Source organism: Protopterus annectens, chromosome 6.part0 (genome assembly GCF_019279795.1).
Source record: "Protopterus annectens isolate FY-2018-M chromosome 6.part0, PAN1.0, whole genome shotgun sequence".
In the NCBI taxonomy this organism is placed as follows: Eukaryota; Metazoa; Chordata; order Ceratodontiformes; family Protopteridae; genus Protopterus; species Protopterus annectens.
The window spans coordinates 59,026,290-59,041,935 of NC_056737.1; positions in this window are offsets into that span (position 1 = coordinate 59,026,290).

Below are 15,646 nucleotides of genomic sequence, written 5' to 3' on the forward strand. Positions count from 1 at the left end.
CAGGAAAAGGTATGTTTCCTATAACTCTTCACACATGATTTACTAATTTAGTTATATATTACTTATAAATTATTTCTTGCTAACATTTAATTTCCTGTCCCCTTTGCCTCATGTCTCTTTTATGTTATTTTTTTCTCTTTCCTTCTACTAAGTATATGTTAACAATTATTTATTTGATATAGTAACTCATACAATCCAGTAATATCAAAGTTAAAATATCCTTTTTTATAACCCTGTAATATTCAGCTTATTGGTTTCATGCCTATTTATTTAATTATTTTTTTTATTATTAAACTGCTTATTGATATTTCCTGTTAGTTGAACTGAACCCAAGTCGCTAGATGTAATATCGCTTTGAATGTAATAGAGCTGTATAGTGGCACCCAATCGTTTTCAGGCTGTATTACTGAAGTGTCTCTGGTAACTACGAATGGTATCTGTTTTAAGTTAAGGAACGTAACTGAGGAGTGACAGTTAATATTGAAGTAATGTGTGTTGAATTTGTTCATAGCTGGCGTGATTGAAGTTGTTTCGAAGGGGGCTCGTTTTGAGTTTCAGTCATATCACGGTGAAGATGTGCTTAGAATCTTGTCCTGATGCTTGTTTTGCCTAATGTCAGGTAATTACAGAGACAATCTCTCGGATTTTAAAAAGCTTACATGGAGTGCAAGATCGGTGCAGGAGCTCAAGCAGGCAATACATCTGCCGTGCGATCCAGGAACAGCCTGCAGGGGTGTGCACAAGCGCTCCTGCACTAATCTTGCACGGACTAAGCCCTGGTATACAAATCACCCCGTTTGCAGGAGAAATCCATGCAAATGAGGTGATTTTGCAATCCAGGAAGCTCGCAACAGTCAGTGCAAGTCTAGTGCAAGCTGCAGAAATGTTCTCAGTTAGTAACCGAGTACATTTCTGCAAAATCCAAAACGGAGCTATGCAACCTTCAAATAAAGACAGCATATCATGTAGTAAGCATGCCAATGACCAAGTATAAGACCATTGGCATTGCAAACAGTTTAAAAAATAAAAAAAATCAACTTTTATTTTTTTTTAGCCAATCTCAGCCATTTAAGCTTAGGGCAGCGGCGAGTAAATGGGATCTGGGGAAAATAATAAAATAAACCTAAAATAAAATCAGTATTGTGCCATGCAAGTCAATGGCACGCAGAAGACAATCTGGCCAGTGAGTAGTGGTTGCTAAGGGGGGAGGCTTGGAGTGAGACATGTAACTATGCATTAGCAGGCAATCCTATGCAAATGAGGGGGAGGAAAGTGAATCCCAGTTCTCCCCAGCATGTGAGTCAGATCCTAGCAATGTAAGAGTAGGAATAGCCTGGTGCAAGCCTAGCAGTTAGGTGACATCATGTGGGGGGTGTCAGGCATACTGTAAGCAGATTGGTGCCCTGTGGCTTGGGTGTGCTCCTAGTTTAGCACAGCTAAGCTAGGGGGTGTCTAAACCTGCCTAGCACTATTTACAAAGCCTAAGCGGGTGTGCATGCTGTGCACCGGGATTTACAGGAAGAAAAAAGAGGTTAAACCTGGAAATAGCAGCAGTGTGCACATTTGAGCACTCTGTTTGCATGGTGCACCCCCGGGCTTAAACAGGAAGGCAATGGGAAGGGAAAACAGCAGTAGGAAGGTAATCAAGGAGAACTAGCTTAGCTGGCAGGTGAAATGTATCAGAATCAGCCAATTACACAGGCAGCAGTCCAAGCCAGCCCAGAACACTACTATAAACTAAGCAAACACCTTCCCCTCTGTTTTTTCCCACACTCTACACCACCAGTGTAAACAAGCGGGGAACTTTTAACACTCACAACAGCAAAATGTTAGGGGCTGCAATAGCTATCATACAACTTGTGGAAGAGGCTGAGGGTGGTGAGGATGTGAATGCTGCCAAACCAACCCATAGTGAGTAGACGGAGAAGAATGTACAGACTCAGGGTAACCTACCAAGGGCTACATGAGCTGGAGATAGGGTGGACAGGGACCTCCTACAGCAAATTGCTGAGCTGTGCTGGCCACGCCTGTCACAGAACTAACAGAGGGGAACCCATCCCAGTGGATATCAAGGTATGTGTAGGTCTAAGAATATTAGCTACAAGTACCTTTCAAAGGCCAACTGGGGATATGATTGGGATTTCACAGGCATCAGCATCCAGGGTACTCCACCAGTTCCTGGATGCCATGTCAGCACATGTCGGTGAGCATGTATATTTCCCCAACACCAGTGAGGCATTGGCCAGCAATATGCGTCTCTTCCACCTAATAGCAGAATACCCTGAGGTAGTGGGTGCAATAGACTGCATGCACATATGCATCAAAGCACCACCCGGTGAGCAGGGCAGGGTCTACATCAACCGCAAGGGCTTCTCCTCCATCAACTGCCAGGTCGTGTGTGATGCCCATGGCATAATAATGAACATTTGTGCTGGCTGCCCTGGAAGCTATCACAATTCCCACAGTTGGCATCTGACGCAGCTGTACCAGAGATTTGCCAATGAGAACATCCCACACGGTCACCTACTGGGGGATGCTGGATATGCACTGGAGCCGTGGCTAATGATACCCATCAGAAATGCACACAAACCCGAACAAGAATTCCATAATGAGACACACGCACAAACAAGAATCATAATAGAGAGTGTGTTGGGGATGCTCAAGTCACGGTTCTGGTGCCTGGACAGATCTGGTGGAGCCTTGCAGTACTCACCAGCAACATGTACCCAAATTGTCCTTGTATATGCCATGCTAGACAATATGATCCTGCGGAAACAGCTGCAGCAGGAAAAGCACAGAGAAGGGCCACACAGTGTCCCACCATTGCCAAGGACTGCACAGGCACAGAGTAACTCGGAGGAGGAACAACCTGAGCCTGCCCCAGTAGGCAAAAGGAGGCATGTCCAGTATGCCCTGGCCTTGGCAAAGAGGCAATGCATAGCACATACACTGACATGGGAGGGACCCAGGGAATAACACCTCTCTCTGACTCTCACATACAGTAAAAGGGATGCCAAACATTACACTACCTGTGCTTAACCATGAGTAGGAAGTGTACTATGTGCATCCGACAAAGGCAGACCTCCAGCACCACCCTCAATACTGGGACACCCACAAGGTAAGTGACTCACACATGCCAGTTGGGGGGGGTCACATACCCAACAACAGTCACAGCCAGCAGGACAGATGTAGACAAACACAAACAAATGCTGTGCTATGGCCTCTGAATGAAACCTATGGGTACCCCCCCCCCAGGCCTACACAGACTACAGAAGGCCAGGCAGTGGGATGTCAGATTTGAAGGTTAGGAAGTCAGAAACTAATATGTAGGTAATTAAATGCTAAGATCCGTAGTACACTGGTATGCTTCTAGCCAGCACAATAGGTAGGACAACAGACTGGAATTGGGTACCCAACATACCAGTACAGTCCTAGCAAATGTGTACAAGTGTCAGGTGTGCCTCCCCCATCCTAAATAGACATATAGTAACAGTCAGGTGTGCCCACCCAATCCTGTGTAGAAATGTAGAAAAAGTCAGGTGTGCCCCCCATCCTACATAAAAATATAGTAACAGTTAGGTATGCCCCCTCAAACCTGTGTAGAAATGTAGAAGCAGTCAGGTGTGCCCCCCCCGCTATGCAGAAATGTAGTAACAGTCAATGCCAAATGATCAATGGGTACCCTGCAGAGACAGCATGCTACCTGTCAGTGTACAACACAAAGGTCAGCACTGCAGCACAAACTACCTGGACTTGATCCACACATGCAATACAGATGGCCATACTGGACATGCTCACACACTTAGAGAAATGAAGGCAATGTCAGTCAACAACATACTGAAATGTCATACTGGGCATGCTCACGCACCTAAACACATGAAGGCCATGTCTGCAAGCAACAGTGGACCAGATATATCTGGCAGTCGCAGTTGTTAGTGCAGACACTCATCAGTATGCACCACTCATGCCTTGCACACACAGTGGCTAGGAATACAGACAGATATGTAAGGCAACACACTATAATAAGCCAAAGGTAGATGGACATAAATGTGCAGAAGAGGGTGACTGCGACAAGGAGCCATCCAGGCCTCTACCACCCAGCACACAGCCAAAGGGCCCCAAACACATGAGGTGCAGATGTCACTTACTGCAGATACTAGCCACCAATATCTGTCAGCATTACAGACCATGTGGTGCACGTGCCAGCTGTTCAACATGACTGTACAAGGAAGTAGTCATCTAGCAGCTGTATACACACACATGTGAAATATGACCCTGTGTGTGCCCACATAAGGTGTGTCAACCCCTAGATGAATGGGTTATGGCCCATGCGCACACACTGCCCTCCCCAAAGCCGTACTATGACAAGCCTGCTGAGGTCATCCAATGTGAAATACACCTTTGTGAAAGATGTCGCCAAGTAATTTCTGTGGTGTGTCCCATAACTGCGTACTGCTGTAGTGTGATAAGCTAGTTAGCAAGGAGTTGTAATCCCTGACTTGGCGTATGTGTGCGCGTCTGTCTGACTGTGTTGAGAGCAATGCTTTTTAGGGTAGTCACACTCCCAACAATTCAAATGCTCAACTTTGGCAAGGCTGCTGATGTCATCCACCTAGAAATACACCTCTGGGAAGATTGTTGCCCAGTAATTTCTATAGCACGTCCTGTAACTGGTACGGTGGTAGTGTGATAAAGTAGGTAGGTTGGTGTTCTAATCCCAGACATGGCAAGTGTGTTTGTGTGTCTCCGTGTAGAGAACAATGCTTTTTAGGGTACTCACATTGCCTACAAGTCATATACTCAACTTTGGCAAGGCTTCTGATGTTATCCACCTAGAAATACACCTCTGGGAAGACTGTAGCCCAGTAATCTCCATAGCATGTCCTGTAATTGCTTACTGCTGTAGTGTGATAAAACAGGTAGGTGTTCTAATCCCAGACATGGCCAGTGTGTGTCTGTGTAGAGAGCAATGCTTTTTGGGGTACTCACACTGCCTACAATTCATATGCTCAACCTTGGAAAGGCTGCTGATGTCACCCAACTAGAAATACACCTCTGGGAAGGTTGTACTCTAGTAGTCTCCATAGCATGTACCATAACTGCGTACTACTATAGTGTGATTTAGAACTGTGTTTGGGTTCAGGATGTTTTGTGTGTGCTACAATGTCTGTGTACAGAGCAATGCATTTTAGGCTAGTCACATGCAGTACATTTCAAATGGCCTACTTTGGCAATCCTGCGGATGTCATTCATTGTGAAATACACCTTTGGGGAAGGGGTTTTCCAGTAATCCATATGGTGTGTCCTATAACAGCTCCATGCTGTAGTGTGATATAGACCACTGTTAGGGCTTCTATACCCACACATGTCAGTTGTGGATGTTTTGTGTGTGTGTCCCTGTCTGTGTAGGGAGCAATGCATTTTAGGTTAGTCACACGCAGTACATTTCAAATGGCCTACTTTGGCAATCCTGTTGATGTCATTCATTGTGAAATACACCTTTCAGGAAGGAGTTTTCCAGTAATCCTCATGGTGTGTCCTATAACAGATCCATGCTGTAGTGAGATATAGACCTCTGTTAGGGGTTCTATACCCACACGTTGGTTGTGGATGCTTTGTGTGTGTGTCACTGTGTAGGGAGCAATGCATTTTAGGCTAGTCATGCTCACTACAATTCGAATGTCCTACTTTGGCACAGGTGACCACCACACACCCATGCAGACATGCACCCATGCATGTCAGTACTTACACCCTGTGTGTTTGTGTGTGTGTGTTGCATGGTGCGTATGTTCACATCCACACTCACTACAACCCCCATTGGCATACAGAAGCATGCTGTCTGATGTCAGACACCTCCGAATACCCTTTGCCCATACAACCTCCGTGTGACCCATGTGGTGCATGTGATACCTGCACAGTGTTGTGTTTTGACAATCCCACTACTAGTGAGTTGTAATCCTGGCCCTGCCAAGTGTGTCAATATGTGTGCATCCCTGTGAGAGTGTGGCTGTGCTGATGCTGGCACCTGTTCATGCGGACAGGCATGTGCACGTCACCTACCATATAGCTACCGTATCCCTGTTGCAGAAGTCAATCACCATCACATATATGTTCTGAGGGCTCCCCAACAAGAAACCTGTGTGGCACATCCAATAACTGCATAGAACTGTGATAGTACAACATAGTTGTTAGGGGTATTATACCCTGTGCTGGTAGGTGTGTAACACAAACATGCTTAAGTTTTACTCTCTCACCCCTCCATGACTTGTCTTTGCCTCTGTCTGAGTCTCCTATTCCCTCTCGAGTGGATGTGTAGATTTACACTTGCTTTGCTTAGGCAGCAGCATGTGTATTTTCAGTGATGCTCATGAGCAAATGATGGCCTCTGCACAAATTGCAGCCCTCCCCTAGCTAATTGCATGTGGAACAGCTGTGGTAACATTCCCATAGCCAGTTGCATGGAAACACACTCCAATATCTAGGAACATCATGTTGGTGTTGGCCCTTTTCATTCACTGTGAGCAGGAGCTAGATCTGTTGTTTGGCAAACAGCATCTCAGGTGGATTGGGGATTTATCTCAAACAACATACACTGTGGAAACAGGGCAACACACAGGAGGGTGATGTGCCTGACCTGACTACAGACTGTAAGTGCTGCTATACAACATTTGGAGTAATGTTGGTTTAACAGTGTGTGTGTGGATATGACTGTTCTACATGTCTCAATACCTGCCATGTCAGTTCTATCTTTATGAGGAATCCCCATCTGCAGGGTCATCTGCAGACTGGGCAGTGTGTTGTGCCTTTGGTTTCATGTGTTACCCACGAAGCATCTATCTGTGGACTGCAGAAGGTAGTATGAGGATTGCAGTCTGTAGATGGTGAAAGCATTGACAGTTACTGACTACATATCCCTCACAGGACACACGTTGCAACAAACCCTGTTACAACAGTATATGTATGAGGTTATCACAGCAACATGTTAATATTGACCCCATGTATATACTTCCAGCCACAACTCTGTCAACCTTTGTACATATGTCTTGCATGAAGAAGTGCATATGTGCTGTACAGCATAATTAGTGTCATCATATCTGATAACAAGCCGGTGAGATATCACACTGCTACACATATGTACAGTAAGGGTTATATTTGATGACATAACCTGGACATACTGTGGTTGTTTGTACAGCAGTGAGGTGTCTGCACTTATGGTGTATGTTGACAGTGTGTGTATTGTTAATATGTACCTTGGCCTGTGTAGACACTGTGGTAGTTGTCATCATCCTATGTCCTGTCCTATCTGATGTTACATGCTGCTCCACTGTATGTTACCATATTGGCTTACATGTTTGTAAGGTCATATACATACAATTCTCATACCACAGTCAGTCATCAGACCAAACTGTGTAGCAGCCCAGTATATTTAGGGTTAGTGTGTGAGTGGCACATATGAGGATGGTGTTGAACAGATAGTCCATATACTGCAATATTATGCTAGCTTGCCATATGTGGCTGTGGCTGTGTTCTCATTGGTTGTGGTTATGCACTTTCACACAGGTGTATCTTACCCTGTGCTGTGATATGCCTTTACAGCCTGCTATATATGCAGGTAAATGTGCATTCCCCCATAGGAGATGTAGGCCAGTGTTGAGCCAGTCTGCCTGTAGCCTGCACAGTGCATTGTTACATGCCTAGCAGCTTAGTCTACTTACCCAGTGAGATGTCATGTACAGATACTTGCCAGATGTACTGCTTCTGGGCCTCCCTTAACAGTCATGTATGTCAGACAGAACAGCGGGATGCTGTACAGATGTATGTCAATATCTAGACAGGGGTGTGTGAATGCATAACCTATGGTGGCATATGTATACCAGTTGTTATGTGTTATACCTATCTACATGGCTGCTAACATCCATATTGTCAGGCATGGTACACATGGTTTGCACTAAGGGGTTCTGTGTATACCTCTGGATTGTACAGAGTGTGTCAGAATGTCCACACATATTGGCCAATATCTCTGCTGCAGTTGACATAAGCAGTACATGTTAGTAGCGATACTTTACTATGATGTCCTTAGGATGTCTGTCAGTAGCCAATGGCACACATGTGGAAAGCAGATGTAACCTCCTACGCACACCATGTCTGAGTTTGTGCGACAGTAAGCACTGCTAGCTTCCAGTCACAGTTTCTTGCACTCAGTTAGCTTCCATATTACTTAATCTGTGTAGGCAGTGCTTACCCCCATGCAGACGCACTTAAACACACTTATTGGTGCTTACATACGCTTACTACTGCTTATTCGTGCTTAAACCTGCTTACTAGTGCCTTATTCATTATGACACTGATACTTCACATGTGCATTTCATGCAGTACTCTAGTTCATAAATATGTGTTATGTAGTGGGTTTTGCAACAAAAACATTGGTTATAATGTGCTTTGCCATGTAAAATAGATTGTGCTGCAGTGGGACTCGAACCAGGAATGCCTGCTCATTAGGCAGATGCTCTGCCCACTACACTATTGCTGTGCTGCTTCATTTGCATATATCTTTCTTGTTAACCTCTTCAGCCTTTTAAGCTGCTTTAACCATAACTAACACAGCAACCATCCATTCTCCGGTTGCTAGCCCAGCCAAACCACACCTCCACACATTGCCCTCTCTCCACATCTCGGTACTCATCCAGTATACTATCTCAACCCAAGCTTCTTCAGGCTCTTCATCCATTTAGTCCACGTACATATGAGCCTTGCCTTGTTCATCTTTCGAGACACGTGTAAACATCGGATTGACTCACAATTTTTGGTTCGTTCCACCAGAGATGGACCTGTTTTTGTGCAAAGATTAGACTTAGCTGGTCTACACTGCTTCTCCCACTGGTAGCATCCTGCCAGGGGTTTGGGAAGCCACAGTTTGCTCACACACCTGCCCAGCCTCATCTCCACTGCAGTACATTCCATTTTCCCTTCAAATCACTCTATGATAAATATTTTTTGTGGCATAACCTAATAAATAACATACATTTGTGAACTGCAGTACCGACGTCCCAGGTTTGACTTTCTGAGCATGAAGCACGCCCACATGCCCCCTCGACGTGCACCGCTTTTTATTATTTTCTTACGTTTTTTGCAAGTCTACTGTTCTCATATTATGATTGGTCAGGAACTGACTGTTTTGGTAATTTTTATTAACTGCTCGAAATACTGTATTTGAGCAATGTACAAATGGTTGCTCGTATTAATGTAACATGTCTGAAGGGGTCTTGATATTACATAAGACAACAGCGCTAAATAATACAGAGGTTGTTGATGTTTTCCTTTTCATTAATTTTTAATGCTTTGTTGTCACGAAGTTCATTCTTGATATATATATATATATATATATATATATATATATATATATATATATATATTTGTACATGCACACACACATACCTCTACATAATTACATACATTTCCTATACTGTTGAATGACTGTGCTGGATGATATGTTTGTGATAACATCAGATGTATGTGTATCTGCCATGCTTAGTGGTACATCACCTTGCCTATAGTGTGTAGGGTCCAGGGTTTGCAACTTGGGAGTGCTGATTATTTTTTTGCTGGGCAGGACAAGAGCTGTTGGATACAGAGTGACTATGGCACTTTTAAGCAATTGTAAGTGGGTTTGCACTGGTTTGCGAGAGGGTAAGCAATGCTAACCTCCAGTTGCATATGCTTACAGACAGTTAGCTTCGATCTTGCTTAACCTGTGTGCGCATTGCTTACCCCCGCGCAAATGGGCTTAAACCCACTTGCTAGTGCCTCAATATGCTTACTACCTCTTACTACTGCTTACTAGTGCTACGTTTTAGACAGTAATAGTGTAATGATTCTCGGGGAGGTGGATGATTTGGAAAATGTATGCAGTTATCATTCATTACACAGTTTACCGTCCATTTGTATTTGTGATACTGTATGGGGCACATGTGATTATCTGTGGACTTTGCAACATTATGACACTGACACCTCACATCTGCATTAAATGCAGTACTGCAGTTCACAAATGTATGTTATTTATTAGGTTATGCCACAAAAAATATTTATCATAGAGTGATTTGAAGGGAAAACGGAATGTACTGCAGTGGGACTCAAACCTGGAATGACTCCTTGTAAGGCGAATGCTCTGCCCACTACAATATTGCTGTACTGCTTCATTTGCATATATTTTGCTTTTTATCCTCTTTCTACTATTTAAGCTGCATTAACCATAACTAAGAAATGGGCACACCCGTGCACCTATGGTTAGCTGTACTCGGATTTTTAATACTAAAATAAGAGGGTTTCTTCATTTAATTTATATGTATTGTTGCTGTTGTACACATGGGGGACTGTTGGTGGGGATATGCGGACACCTATGAGCAATCTTGCTCATTTCTTAACACTTCCTGCTGTTCTACATTGCAGGGGTGTGTTTATTCTGAGCACTTTACTCTCAGACACGCCCCCTGCACTCGTACACGCTCCCTGTAAGCCTTGGAGCACGGGCAGCATGCCTTCATTAATATGCATGGTGCACTGCCATCCTGCTCCTATATGGGTGCTTCCATGCAGGACTAATTTAGTCCTTCACAGAAGATTAGTGAATCCGGGGGAATATGTTACTATGGCTGATTGGCATTGGTTGTTTCAGGCTGTTGTTTTGTTTTCAGCCCGTGTGCACATAATACTTCTAACATTTTTAAATCTGCTAGTCTATTGTCATTGCATGTGCTAAAGGGCTAAACCAGTTCTGAGGTAATATACTTTGTTGGGCATTGTATATTAAGTTGGTGAGGTTGAGTGTCCTTCCTTCGGATGGTGCACCAGAGTGATGTATGGGAGCGGCAATCTTGTGAGCTGCAAACATGCACTGACTGCATATAATCTTGTATTCATTACAACATATAAACACCGACCTTCTCTTCCCAGGCATTAATGACAACTATTACTTACCACAAGACCTGTTGTTTGTGCAGTTAAGTGTGAGGTCAAATCACTTAATCCTCATCTTTCTATCTTAACCTTTGTCTCACTGCCTACTATTCACTACATGGATTATGCATTCTGCAGTCATTTTACATTCAGATACTGTTTCTTAAAAGTCTTAAGCCCCATATGTACTTCTAAAGAGCAATGCTGTGAACATCGATATCTGAATTCTGGTGAACAGCATATTTATCACTCCAGAAACACTGACGGAAAACTGTTGCAACCTAAAATCTAGTCAGGTTATTGTTGTGTGCTCCTGCTGCAAGGGTCATGTGTTGTGTTACAATTAACAGTCACAAGTGACACTAAAAACGAAACTCAGGTTTCTCAGAAAACAGCATTTCTTAGGATAAACGATAACAAAAATAGCAGGACGCCTACTTTTCTCCCAGAGAGATAGATAACACTCGGGTAGTGTTTTGGGCAGTGCTTGTTACTGCATTTGGTATCTTTACTTTTCAGGATTCATTTGTAAAGTTGTTCATAGCAGAGATGGCAAGTAATGTAAACTTCCCAGCAATGCCTTCTTGTACCCCCAAAAATGATAGCACTTTGTGTGTGGCTTTGCTTTGCTCACAATGTCATCATGTATTTTCAAACCCAGTAATGCTGGGTTGCAGGCAGAGCTTTTGTAGAACTTGAGTGCAGAAACACTGGGCCAGAACCAAAGAGCCCTGCTGTCTGAAGTTCATGGTGCTGTGTGCAGACAGAAGGTATACTGAGAACAGGGCACTGCTTGAAGTGGTCTGTGCAGTCGGGGATTCGAGTCCGGACCTCGGATACATCCAGGCAGCTGTAGGTGAATCCACATTGGTGAAGTCAGCCAGGTAGTAAAAAGTGGAATATTCATATTATAGGCTGATTCCAACATGCTGCACCCATGGGCAGTGAGATCCTTGCAAAAGCTGAGAAACAGAAGGAAAGGGTGAGGATAAAAACTGTATAATGGGCCGTTTTCTCACAATAAAGTGTTTGAGCGGGGAAATGTGAGCTTGTGAATTTTTAAATGAAGATTTCAAAGAGTGCAGGTTGCACAAGCTATATAATCAGCTTTCAGCTTTTTTTTATAACTGTTGAGTATGTTTAATGCTGTCAAAGCAACGAGTAAGAAAGGAATTGATTGGCTGTTGGTTTACTTGTAGTCTATAGAAGCACGAACATATTTTACTTATGGAAACAAATTAAAAATTCTTTAATTAGTTATAGCTCATAAATGGGAACATAAAGCTAAAACAGTTTGAAGTTTGAAGCATATTTTAACAAAATATAACATTAAAGTAAACTAAGCACCTAGAATGCTGTAAACACCCGATAGTCATATATACTGAACTGTTATGCTTTACACCACTTTGTTAATATAACTACATACACTTCCTTTGAAAGCCTTTCTATAACATAATTATAAATACTTGCTAAACCACAATAAGATTAATGGTTATATTTATGTTATGAGATAATTTTACAGTCCCTTTTAGCTTTAATGAACAGTATTTGAAAGTTATGCTTGTCTGTTACAGGAAGTGATAATCATCAAAATATATGTTATTTGTTGCAAGCTTCTGTGATTAAGGCTTTAAATTGCTTGTGTGTTTCAAACAAGTGATTATTATATCCAATATGGAAAGATATGTTGATACAAATAAAATGAATAAGTTTAATGATCAGTATAATTCAATTGCATATGTTTTTATATATAGATGGTAATGATATAGTTGTTAATTCATATAAATTGATACATTCTACAACTGAATGTTTTAAAATCAAAGTAATAGTAGTTTTAATAGACTCCTTTAGTATTTAAAAGTGTATATATGGAGCTCAAGTGAATGGGAAAAGGAATTTAGAGTGATAGTTCATCAGATGTACCTATCTGTTGGACTAGGAATGTATTTCATTCCGTGGTGGGTAGGGATTAATGATTAAACTACTTTAATTTTAGCATTTACTTCAGTTTTTAGGACTTTAATTAGTTTCACCAAGCCTGACTTATACTTGTTGAGTATTTTAGTGATAACATGCTTCACTGAGATAGATGATTGTGTACAAATTAATAATAATTTAATATTAGAGGAGGGGATGGCTCCAGGTAAATACAATGGCACGTTAAACGTTTCTTCAAAATAATCTGATATGGATTTTTCTTTATTATCTTTAAACATTAATGGTCTAAATAGTCCAAGTAAAAAATCTAACTTATTAAGATATCTAAAGTTAAATAGAACTCAAATAATTCTTTTACAGGAAACTCACTTCAAAAGCAATGATAATTTCATATGGAACCCAAGTGATTATATGACCTTAGAATGCTCCAAATGTAAATCTAAGAAGAGGGGAGTAATAATTTTATGGAGAAAGAATTCCTTAAACTTTGAAATAATACACAAATATGTAGACAATGATGGTCTTATAGCTATAGTCATCCTGAAGTTTAATAATAGGTTGTGGACACTAGTAAACTTATACTGGTTTCCTGGTATTGGGATGTGAACAGTTAAAAAACATCTAGATCAAATTATAAATATATCCAAAGGTAATTTAATAATGGGGGGGTTTAATTGTATTACTGATACTTCTGAAACTACTAATAAAAAATCTCGATGTTTAACAGCTACTGCAAAACTATTAAAAAGATGGACCGAGTCTTTAAAATTTAAAGATACCTTTAATGCTATAGAAAACAATTCATTGTTATTTTCTCACCAAGATTATAGATTTGGTACTCAAACCAGAATTGATAAACTATAAATTTCTCAAGATCTTCAAACAAAAATGACTTCTTTCTCAATAATCCCATATCCTCTTTCATATCATAATTCTCTAGCCCTAAAAATTTAAATAGATTTTAAACAACTAATATTAATTTCTAGAATTCCCTTGTGCATTACAAAAATCAAAGAATTTAAGCAATGGTTAGTGAATGAACTTAATTTCTTTTTAGATATAAATTACAACTCAGAAGTGAACATAGTAATGGTTTGGGATTCATTAAAAGCTTATATTTATGGAAAAGCAATTGGTTGGTACAAAAATAAACTCAAGGAATGGGAATCAGAACTACAAGAACTACAAAGAAAACTCACATTATTTAAATCCAAAAAGTCTTTTAATTTGATTGAGAATAAGAAGACAATAGAAGACTTAAACAAAAGATATAACGAAATATTAAATCATAAAACTAATTTAGCCATGGAGATGTTAAAAATAAATTCTTATGCTACTTCTCCAAAACACTTACATAATTTATCTGTTAAAGTTAAAATGCATTCTAAAGCTAATTCTATTGTTAATATCTTACATGAATGAAAAAGTAAGAAAGTTTTGGAAATAGGAGATATACTAGATGCTTTCAAGTGTCATTACAGAAATCATTATAAAAGTAAGAATACTATAACAGAACATTTCAAATTAGAAAATATGATCTCTAATATTAAATAAATCCCTGAAAGCTTACAAGGGGGATTACAAAAACCCATTACACATAAATAAGTTACTGATATATTCAAAGAAAGTAAAACTGGTAAATCTCCTGGAATGGATGGTTTAATCATAGAAATTTACAAATTATTTCCCAAAAATATAACCTCATTGTTACATAAAACACTTATTAAAATTCAAACCCATGCAATAATCCCCCCTTCATGGAGATAATCTTTAATCATACCCATTTTAAAAGAAAATAAGGATGCTAGCCATTGTAGTTCTTATAGGCCAATTTCATTATTAAATAATGATTATAAAATATTTATGCCTGTACTGGTAAATAGAATAAAAAATCAAATGTATATAATAATCAACAATGACCAAACCTGGTTTATTCAAAATAGACATGCACATGACAACATTAATAGAATATTGACATTAATTTATTAAATAAAGAAAATATAGAAGCCTTAATAATTGGACTAGATAGTGAAAAAACATCTGATTCCTTAAATTGGGATTATTTAATTAAAATTTTAGAAGCTTATAATTTTCCTCTCTCCTTTATTACATTTATTAAACAGGTTTATGAAAACAACTTAGCTTAGGACCCTTTACCTCAGAGGCTATACAAATTATGAAAGGTACTAAACAGGGATGCCCTATGTCACCCATTTTATTTGCATTGGCTATAGAGTTATTGGCTATATTAATACGAAATAACTCTAAGATAAAAGGTATAAATGTATTTGGACAATATAATTCTAAGATCATGCTCTTCGCTGATGATGTACGTCTTACACTATTGAATTCAACAGAAGCTTTAGATGAACAAGACATTCTGATAGAGAAATTTCATAAGATCTCAGAACTCTGTTTTAATAACCAAAAATCTAAATATTTATTATTAAATAAAAAGAATGATATACAAGTAGACAAGAATCATATCATAGGAGAACAAGTCACAGCAATGAAATACCTGGGGATAGACCTGTGTGAGAATATACAAGATACATTGAATATTAATTATAGAAGGGTCATGGGTACAATAGATTCTCTAGTGTGCAAATATAATAACTTATTCATAGTTTTTGAAGATAGACCACAGCTGATTAAAATGGTTCTTCTTCCTAAAATGTTGTATGTTGTACAAGCCATTTTGTTAATTCCTGAAAAAAACTATCTTAAGAAAATAACATCAGTACTGCTAAGATTC